The sequence below is a fragment of the Pseudopipra pipra genome, chromosome 4 (genome assembly GCF_036250125.1).
Source record: "Pseudopipra pipra isolate bDixPip1 chromosome 4, bDixPip1.hap1, whole genome shotgun sequence".
In the NCBI taxonomy this organism is placed as follows: Eukaryota; Metazoa; Chordata; class Aves; order Passeriformes; family Pipridae; genus Pseudopipra; species Pseudopipra pipra.
Genome location: NC_087552.1, coordinates 11,927,366 through 11,936,619, shown reverse-complemented (window position 1 = coordinate 11,936,619; position 9,254 = coordinate 11,927,366).

Sequence of the window (9,254 nt, the reverse complement as noted above, 5' to 3'; positions counted from 1 at the left end):
ATAATGGATCACTTCTTCCTGACCAGCTCATCCTGACGAGATGGAGCCTTTCCTTCAGGGAGGGTTCTCCTCACCTCACTGACAGGTGGCGGCTTCTTGGGCAGGAAAAACACCACACACACCCTCCAGCCCCTTGAAGGAAAGGCCTCATGCCTGTCATGGCCTCAGAGGATCTCAGTGTGTCCCCAGGACTCCTGTAGTACCCCACAAGTCTCTGACATTGCTCAGAGGAGCTGCCTCCCTCTCACATACTCTGCAGAGCTTCCCAAAGGTTGCCCTTGTCTCCCCACACCTTCCAGAGGGTTCTCCTGTCCCTGTAGTGAAACAGCCATGAGAAGCTTTGGAAAACCCTCCCTGGAAAACACAGAGAGAGTCTGTCTTTGCAGAAGGTGGTTCTTGGAGCTCTGTGTGGGATGGCAGCCACGGGCTGGGTGGTGGCAGTGCAGAGGAAGGCAAGATGTCAGCTCTTGCTGGGAGCTTTTTCTTTCCTATATCTGTCTTCCTCTCAAACTACAGATTTATTTACTAAAGTATATCCAAAAGACACCAGTTCTTTGGATATTAATAACATTCCTTCTTTCCCATGTACGATGACTGTGATGAAGTCACTTACTCTTTTGAGTAACTGAGGAAAGCACCATGGATTGATGGTTTTCCTCCGTGGTGCTGCTTCCTCTGGCACAGGATCCATTGCGCTCTGCTCCTCTTGCCAGGAGAGGGTTTACACTCAGGGCTGCTTTCATTAGTGATTACACCTGAAACAGATCCCAAAGGGCTTGAGAAAGAAACAAAAAACCCCAATCCTTTTGCTTTTAATCCCAAGATGTTTAATATTCCCAGGGGGAACTCATTTTGTCTGGAATGGTTGCTAAAACCCTCTACTTAAATAGCAAATCCACTGCTGTTCCAATGACTGAGAAGTAGGTGTCATTAAAAGAGCTTTTTCCGAAGTGCTGACTACTCACTATTTCACTGAGAGGCAGCAGCCTCTGAAAAGTGAATCTCCTCATTTATCTTTCTTCCTTCAACACAAAGAGAAGCCATTTTGACAGGGCACAGACTAAGGGGCATTTGGGGCAGCACACGTGTTGCTGTATATTTGAATGCCATTGCTTTTTACGGCCGTGCAGATGTGAAAACTGCCAACAAATTTCTTGTCAGCACTGCTGTAATCATTCTGTAATTTCAGTGCAAGTCTAGGCAACTTCTTACATTTCCTTCAAGCTCAGAGAAACATGCTTCTGAGGAGAGGAATTCAGTATGTGGTATTCATGCTGCTGCTTTATTTGTCAGTTTAATCTCACAATCCAGATGCTTAAAGCAATGTGGCTGTTCATTCTTTCTCTTAAAATGGCAGTCTTGCATTCCCTCCCACTGCTGCTTAGGTACAGGGCTGGCAGGTACTGATGGCCATACCTGCTGTGCTGTCTGCCTAGTTTTCAATAACATTGCTTTTAAACCTTGGCAGGGTAAAAAGCTTGGTCTTGCAGACCAGCACGTGCTCTACTATTGAATTAGCACATGGAGAAGGAGCCAACAGAGTCCCTACATGAAACTGGAAAGTATTTTATTTACCTTTCATTTTGAAACTTCCTTTCACTGAGTAAAAAATTGAAGTAGATAAGCAGTTTGACCAATAGCTAACTTTTAATATCACTGTCTTGTCTGCAAATGGATTAAGAGCTACAGTCATAAATTACTTATTTATTTTCAATGTCACTGCAGAGTAAATGTTCTTGCTGGCTAAATACAAGAACAGCTTCCTGATTATTAAACAGGATTTTTGGTACTGAATTTTCGCAGGCTGGCAAAATATTACAGACATATCCAGACAACCCCACGTTCACTTCCTTAAAACAGTTTTTATCTTGCTTTTCCACACCTTGAGGATTCTTGGAAATACTTATTCTAATACATCTTGGATTCCTCTGTGCTTTTTTAACAAGAGCTTGATTTCTTTTCCTCAGCTGAACAACACTGACAGCTGGCAGCTGTTGTGGCTAGGACTCAGAAATCCTAATTTTGATTATACGTGTCTTAATTTAAACTATTTTTCAGAACTCCCCATTTAGTCCCTTCCTAACTAGACAGGGATCAGCATCTTTAGAGGACAGTCCCTACATTCCTTAAAGGGTTGGATTTATGATGTTTCTGGCTATGGCCATTTCTCTCCTGGGAATGTAAATGACAACTAGACTAAAGTCAGACAACAGAAATGATATAAACTAATGCCCAAGCCTCCACTTTAACATAAAATCCCTGGCTATGTATTTCAACTTGCTGTTTTTGAATTGCCTGTCCTAAAACCAAGGATTACCTTACATGAGCCTGATCTGAGCTAAGCTGCACAGTGCTCCTTCTGTTATCCAAAAGTGGATAAGCTTCAACTATTTTTCATCTAAAGAGGGTTTGGATTCAGTAGTCAACACTGGATAAAATAACCACAGCTGACAGAGAATAGTTCACAAGAAAGCTCACAGGTGATTCTTACACACCCCACCAAGGGCTCTTTAAGTGTACAAAGGGTCTCAGCCACGATCAGATGGGAAGCTCCCTGAGACAAGCTGGCAATGGCCTTGGGATTTTTATTGCTGTCAGCTATATGGGCTTATCTGGGCATACTTTACCTAATCCATGACATACCACAACGAGGGCACAAGGGACTTAAAGAAAATGACTGGGTTTTTTTTGTTTTGTTCATCATTTCCTCAAGTCGTAGAAAACTATTGAATAAAGCTGACTTTCTTGAGTGGGATTTTTTAATCAGATAACCAGGGAGAGTCTGATGAATTCAATGATTTGATAACTTTTATTAGTTAACTTTGGTCCAACCATAAGGTAATGTGAAAGTGGTTTGATTGTGGTATTGTTTTAAGTTTAGTGTAATTACAGCAGTAGAACACCTTAATAAATATGCTTTCTTGATTTTATCATTTTTTCATGCCAACTGTCTACTTCCAGACAGGTATGATTGGATTATAAGTATTTTCTTTGACCTTCACCACTTATGGACATAAAGGAAAAGGGCCAGTTTTGCCTAAGGTACCTGCATATACATGTAAAATTAAATCTTTTGCATTTAGTTTATGTTCTTCTATCAGTTGTGATAGGATCTGACACGACATAGAAGAAGCGCACAACTGTTTTTTCCATATCCATCTATTTGGACTATTGTTTGTCTTGCTCTATTTGTTGTGGTAAATTCAGACATAAATAACCCGTTATAAAAGTCTTTGCAGGGAAAAGAAACAGTGGATGAGTTACCAACTACCTACTAATAAAACATGGACACATGATAAAGAAAAGATCCATCTTAAACAAACTACATCATTTTAAAATGTGATAGTCTTAATCATACCTAATTTATCAATGAAAGAAATGCAAATTTCTAATTTTCTTTTGGAAAACATATTGATATGTGAAATTCATCACAATTCCTCTAGCAGATAAAATGAAATAAAGTAGCCTTAAATTTAGATTGCAATCTCAGAACTGTGATAGCAATGTATTAGATCTTGCATCATTTGCAAAATCTTGATACAGTTAGCAACACGGAAATGTGTGATTAGTAGCATTTTCACTGCTGAAGTCTACTTCTCAGCCTCTAGAATATATCATCACAGTGATGGTAATTTGCTGTAGAATAAGGCACAGAGAAAAATGTGTGATGTCTGTATTCCCACTGGTGCACTATATATATATGTGTGTGTGTATATATATACACTTAGTTATGACAAAAAATATGTATTACTGTGTACTACACTTTTTGTCCTTTTGCTTTATGTCCTTTTCTAGACAGTGGAAGAGGATGAAAATTATCAGCCAACAAAAACTACAGCAAATACCAAGCAAAGAAATAGAGGAGTTTAAAGTACTGCTGCCATTCCAAGGTCAAGTTCCCCTTACATGGATCGCTTTAGGGAAGCAAAAATGTGTAAGTATGAGCATCCAGCAGCTTAAAATAGGAATTGATATAATACACTTCTATCTACCTTGTGTGCTGAACTAGAATTTAAGTTACCTTAATTGCTATCAATCTTCATTTTGCTCTTTCAATAATGTGTTACATTAATAGGAGATATTATGACACATTTTCTTGTCAAACCTAGTCATGTACCGAGCAGTGCACTGTGAGAAAATGATTGAGGAAACTATTGAAGTGGAATAAAAAGTCTTTACTGCCATACAAGAGGGCTGAGCTTGCTATTCTACTTCTGAAGTTTTAAGCATGCTGATCAAAAATGCCAACACCCAGGATACTTAGTTTTCCTGACAGATTTGGCTAATTTCCCTAACTTTTTTTCATTTGTTCAATATCTAATTTCAGATGGAATGAGAAGTAGTTTTTTTCCCCAAATAAGAAGTACATTACATATAAATTGTCCACTGACCTATGGCTCTACCACAAATTGAAAATAAGGACGACCAGAAAAACTGTAACACTCATTCCCCAACTGCAACTCCCATCAAAACAAACCATACCTTCCAAAATGAAATTTGGGACTGATATAGAATACTGAAGGGTGACATACCTTGTGTACCAATTAATCAGTTATTTACCTGATTAACTGATTTTAAAATATACATAAAGGCTTCACCAAAATCCTGTTTTGTGTTGTGTTACGAATAACATTGCAAGAGTATTAGTTATAAAGCATACTTTTTGTTTTCCCATTGTCATATTTATTGTCCTATTTGTGTTCCATAGGCATAGATTAACTTCATATTTATGGGTATATACTTTAATCTTACAGCCTATGATATTTCAAAACTTTATTGGAGGACCAGATAATTTTCTACTAAAGGGTAAATGAAGTGTGCACCTGCAAATGTCAAGTTTATCTATGTTTATCCTGCCTTGGATGCAAGACATAAGCCTAAGTTTAAGAAATGGAACAAAAGTCAGAACTAAATGTGTTCTATACCCAATAGATAAAACAAATGCGCATTTTGAAGAAGCTAAGTAGCAATTACACCTGACATTTCCTGAACTGCATTTGATTATCCTGCAGAAGATTAGGTGGGTAGTTTCTGATCTTTTTGGCTCATGATTAGAATAATTTTGTTATGGGTTCCAGGCTTTGGTTCTCTCACTGGAATCCATACCATGTCTTTGCCTTCTTAACAAAGTTTAATGAAAACTCATTTTAAATCATAAATTTTCCAAGCCTTGAAGAAGGTGTTCTACTTAACATAACCTACATCCCTAAAGGCTAATCTGCAATATTATCCCTACTGCATAATAAAATCTGAACTGATTCAAAAAGCCTACATTTTACTGAATTTATACCATATTTGCAATTGACTGGGCATATCAAAGGAAAGCTGTCACACAGAATTTTCTCTTGGTGAATCTGATCCCTGCTATTGAGGTGTCACCTTATAGCATGACTCATACAAACTATTCACTGAGCCCACATATTTGGTCTATTTTTTTAAGAGTACTCAACTGAGCAACTCTGCAAGTGCTTAAAGAGCAAAGCCTGTACAAGAGTTCTCCTGACCCAGTTCTCCATCCAGGTTCCCACATTATGAGACAAACACAGCAGGTAGGTAGATTATAAAAAAATTCTGGCAGAGGAAATCTAGGTACTTGAATATTCCAGTGGTGTCATATATCAATATGGTAGTGGTGGGGATTTATTGAAATATGGATGATTCAGATCCAGACTCACCGGACTATCTACCCAAAGCAGGAACTTCTCATGTGTCTGGTTATCTTTTGTAATACCATCCTTTCTGAGAACATGAGCTCATACCTGCTTAAGTTGATTATTAATTAAATAAGTAATAATTAATTATTAATTAGATCATTACTTAAAAAGGAGACGAGGTTAGAGCAAGATGAAAGGTCAGGATATTTAGCAGACCACAGGATCATGACAGTACTTATGGTCCATGAAGGTGCAATGACAAACTGTGAAAATACCCAAAGATCATTGGATCCACACAGTTCCAGGCCCAGCTAATACACCACCAGCCTTCTCCCAGACTCACCTCCCTGAATGAGGAGCATGATGAGCAATTAGTTCTGTGTGTGAGTACATGATCTTGTTTACTGCCATTACTGAGGCTCCATGACATCAGTGGCTCGAGGGTCCTACGCAATCCCTCAGCCTTTGGGGTATTTAAACTCCTGGTGCTCAAACCAATGCAAGGATCCAAACGTGGATCTGGCTGCTGTAAGTGGAGCATACCTGGGAGTAAAAAGATCTGTTCATAGGCCCATCACTAAAAGTCAACAAACTACTAGTTTTCTAAAAAAATTCTAAAGTATAATCACAACGTGATTAGTAATTGAAATGTTTAAAACATTTTATGATGCTCATCACAGAAAAATGTAAGCAGCAGGAAAATCCCTAGTGTCAAAGATGTGCATTACCTGTATAGAAGGCACCTAATACTGAAACAGGAGGCCAGGCCCAAAAGAGTTAACTAAGAAATTTGGGCCTGCTAACTAGCTACTAACATCCAAAACGATCTGTGCTTGTTCTGTTCTACTTGCTGGACCAAAACTTAAAGAATGGTAAAAGAATCATAGAATAGGCCTAGAGGTAATAAATTAAGATGAAGTAGGATAAGGTAGACATTTGAATAGAAGAAACAGGCTGGGAGCCAAGGCCTTCTCCAAGCCTCAGTGAGCGGGTCAAGAACAACAGAAGAGAAGGGAGGTCAGGCCGAGGAAGATGAGAATTAGCCCCCAGACCCATGGGATGAAGAGTGGATGTCCCACCAAAATTGAGGGCCAAGAGAAGGACCGCCCCAAGCCCCGCCTGAGCTCCACCTATACTCTGCCTGTTATTAATATGTATAGATAGATGTTGTAATCACTTGAATATGCATTTAATCATATACGAAGATTGTATAAAAACTGCTGATTTTGTGTGAAGCCTTCGAGCAAGTTTGTCCAGCGCGAGCTGGCTTGCTCCCAACGTTGAATAAACAAATACCTTGCTGCTTAAAGATAAAAAAGTCTCTGAGCAGTTTCTTCGACCGAGTTTTTCAGATTCAATACCAACATTAAGTAGCAATCAGCTGAAAAAAGAATCCATAATTAGGAAATGTGCCTTTCAGGACACCAATCATAGGAAAGGATAGTTTTGAGTTAACATCACTGTAGTTACAAATCCATTGACTTGGCCACAGGAGCTTCCATTTAAAACCTGCCACCTCAGAGCAGTCTCTTTCTCCAGACACTTAACAGACTTGGTAGCTGGAAGCTGCACCTCAGGCACAGAAATTAGTGAGACTTATCTTTAAAGCTGGCTTTTTCATAAGTCAGTATCAGGTATGTTGTCTCCTTCATCCTTCAAACAGAACAGTGGCATTTTCTTAACTCTACATACCCCCTTGTGCATATTTGTATTCATGTGTGTGTGCGTGTCTGTGTCTGTGTGTCTGTGTGCATGCAGTTAATAACTTGACAGGCATTTCAGTGCCTTAGTAGTGCTAGAAGTTGTAATTTTTTTCTTTTTAATGATGTCCAAACAAATCATCTCTTAAAAATAAACTGCACAGTAGCACAGTGAGAAGCAGAATTTAGCAGGCGGACGATCAAAAGGAATTAAGTGCCAGAGCTCTGGCCTATGTGCTCGTAAAAATTGATTTGACTTAATAAGTTTAATGCAAAAGGGAATTGCATGGTGTGCACTGCTTTCCTGTTGATTTTTAAAAAGTGTGGGATCACATCTCCCCTGCCAATGTCCACTAACTATGCCCATGAATATGTGAATATAAACTGGGTGCTGCACTTTTTATTTTTTTAAACTCTTATCAGCATTTTATAGCTAAGCACACTAACTGGATTCACACAAAAAACCTGCTAACAGCTACTACTTTCCATTCATATGAAATGCTCACTTCTATTTCCCATACTGATATTAAAAAAGTAAAAGGCTTGATTTTAAATTCCTTTAAATAACCTCCTGTTTCAACAAAGCATGCAGGTGGTATATCATGAGAAGGTAAAGGGAGCTGTTAAAAGTACTGTTTTATATTACTTAATATGTGAGTTTGGGGGTTTGTTTTTATTTCAGAGTGAAAATTAGCTTTGCCTGTATCAAATATTCAAGTGTAAAGAATTAACTTATACAAGCAGGTACTTTCTATTTATATCAGGTCTTCTAATCAACCTCTAAAAGGTTTTTTAATCCTTGGGTGTGAAATCCAGAGACATGATGCTTATCAATCATATAAGAGATTGCCTTGATACATTGTTGTCCTCCTTACCTTCTCAGTTAAGCACTGTCCTGGCCCCTTGCTTTTGTGAGAATGTAAAAACAACCATTTTTCTGCAAAACCATCTCTCCTGTATGAGAATGTATGTGTGTGATACCTGATTGCCCGAGCAGCCACAGCTCTTACAACAATCCTGTCATTTCTTCAAGGACATTTTTCAATATTTATGTTGATAAACCAATAGTCTATGTCCATTACAGCTGCTACCACGGTCACAAAGAAACAAAGTATGCCAGCTCCAGGAATAGCTCAAGTGAAGACAAAAGTCAAATGCAGTCTAAAATGCAGAGCTTAGATGTGACCTTCCTTACCTGTACTTGACTAGTCAGGGGAGATCTCTTTGCTCCCTGATTTTATTGCTTGTGTTTATCTGCTGGGTGTTTCATATACATCCCCCAAACTGAACTGAACTGAGTTCCACGACATACCACAGAGCCATACAGCTGCTACATGGAAAGAGAATCCAGGTGCCATGATGCAGTATAGGGGCAGGAAGGGACAACTGTGCTTGCTTATTGCTCCCCAACACTGGAACATCATGCATGGAACTGAGTGGTAAGAAGGCTGGGATTTACTGAACAGGTTTTTTTGGTGTTATTAACTCCAGCTGAGTCTGGATGAGAGCTGCCATATCATAGGTTAGGCAGCAGAATTCGGCTGCTGGAAACCAGTCCCGATGTTAACCACGGTAACATCAGTCTCATCTCTGTCACTAATTTTCCATCTGGAACCAGAATCAAGTCAGATGACCCAATTTATATAGTTCCTTTGACAGAAGCTTGTCATTATTTCCTGATATTCTTGTAATATTTGAAAAATACTAAGAGCCAGACTTACTAAGAGCCACTGATAATTCATTAGCTTGAGCTTTTCTAGGCCTCCCCTTATTACCCACCATACCAGAGAAAAAACAAATTCAAATAGAAAGTGTTGAGAATCTACCTTGATTTAAATAAAAAATAAACTAAAGTTCCTATTTATGTGGTGTATTTTAACCTTTGATAAGTGCCCAAACA